This window comes from Carassius auratus, unplaced genomic scaffold (genome assembly GCF_003368295.1).
Source record: "Carassius auratus strain Wakin unplaced genomic scaffold, ASM336829v1 scaf_tig00005954, whole genome shotgun sequence".
Lineage (NCBI taxonomy): Eukaryota > Metazoa > Chordata > Actinopteri > Cypriniformes > Cyprinidae > Carassius > Carassius auratus.
The window spans coordinates 99,587-101,745 of NW_020523716.1; positions in this window are offsets into that span (position 1 = coordinate 99,587).

The window sequence follows — 2,159 nt, forward strand, 5'->3', positions numbered from 1 at the left end:
GGATGAATTCTGAAGTGTTTCGGGCAATATTATCTGCTCATATTCAGCCAAATGCTTCAGAAATCATTGGTCAGCGCTTCACAGTGCAGATGGACAATGACCCGAAGCATACTGCGAAAGCAACCAAAGAGATTTTTAAGGGAAAGAAGTGGAATGTTATGCAATGGCCAAGTCAATCACCCGACCTAAATCCGATTGAGCATGCATTTCACTTGCTGAAGACAAAACTGAAGGGAAAATGCCCCAAGAACAAGCAGGAACTGAAGACAGTTGAAGTAGAGGCCTGGCAGAGCATCACCGGGGATGAAACCCAGTGTACGCTGATGTCTAATTGATCTCCAGACTTCAGGCTGTAATTGACTGCAAAGGATTTGCAACCAAGTATTAAAAAATGAAAGTTTGATTTATGATTGTTAATCTGTCCCATTACTTTTGGTCCCTTAAAAAGTGGGATGTACATATAGAAACTGTTGTAATTCCTACACCGTTCACCTGATTTGGATGTAAATACCCTCAAATTAAAGCTGAAAGTCTGCAGTTAAAGCACATCTTGTTCGTTTCATTTCAAATCCATTGTGGTAGTGTATAGAGCCAAAAAGATTAGAATTGTGTCGATGTCCCAATATTTATGGACCTGACTGTATATATATAATTATTTTATTTTTTTTGCTCACAGATCATTATTAACATTCTGTATATAATTCAATTTTATTTTCTCTCCCCTTTTTTATTATTTTTATTTTTATTTTTAGCTGAAAAGACGTAAAGGAAGACCAGTGGTGTTTCTGGAGAGGGATTCCTTCAGAAATGGAGAAGACAGAAAGCTGCGGAGGCAGATATTTGCAGCAGTAAGTCTGTGATAGTTTGTCTCTTTTATCAAACATTCCTGCTGTTATAATTTGTACAGCATTTGTTGTTTCTTAAACTGTATTCCAAATACCCACACTTGCCATCTTTGCACTTGACCACTTGATTACTTATTTGACGTCTTTCCTGTATTTGGCCTAGTGTTCAAGTGAGCATGATAACCACAAGTGTGTGTCGAACTTTTCATGACCTGATGACTGTGTTTCCCAATCCTGATCCTGGAGAACCCCAGCACTGCACGGTTTTGGCGTCTCTCTTATCTGCCTTGGAGTCTTCACTGATGAGCTGATGAGTTGAATCAGGTGTGTTTGATCAGGGAGACATCTCAAATGTGCAGTGTTGGGGTTCTCCAGGACCAGGATTGGGAGCCACTGCCTTATGGGACACTTATGTGTTTACAGAGATTTTTAATATCTAATTATCAATATTTCACCTACTGTACATTGGACAGCTTTCCATGACCTCTTGTGAGATCTCGGCAAAAAGTCTGACGATTTATTCCAAAACATGATGCATGATGGGATACACTAAGCTTTGTATAGCGCTCTGGAGCAGTATTGGAGAGGTTTAGTGTGTGTAAAGGACGCTGTGCTTTGGCATTATTAAGACCGGGGACAGTCTCGTTCACACACTGTCATGTACACACACTCTCAAGTGGCCAAGACTGCAAGTGTGGGTATCTGGACAGGGTCAAAGTCTTAAAAATGATCCTAAACACAGTCGCACATCACAGTCTTAATAATTCAGTTTAACACTTGTATGATATTGTACAAGCCCCAGGATGGTCTCATCTGACACTATCAAAAGAATTCATATGACTATAGCTTGTTATTAATTGCTTGCTTTCAATAATGGATGCATTTAACATTTAATTACACGGCATCTTTACAGAGGCTGCTTTTATGGTCTAAACAAAACACAGTGTAATGTATAAGTTGAATGTAATGTAATATTTCCTTCCTTTCTGTCTGTTTTTTTCACAATACATTTTACAATGTGTTCTTCTACCAAGTTGAGGAGTGAGGAAGCAGGGCTGCGTCGTCATAGAACCAAACGCAGGTCGTTTGTGAGGTGACTGGTTCTGACGTTCATGTGCAATGTGTATAACGAAATAAAATATAACTTTAATTAGGGTTAAACATTTGAATTCTTACACTTAAAAGCTGAGGGCGCATCTCCGCTGCTGGACCCGGCTGCCATGTTTACATCACCACAAAGCCATCGCAAAGCTCCTCCCTCCCGCACGCAATGGGTTGTGGGCAATATTAGCACTTAGAGTGTGCATTGATCTG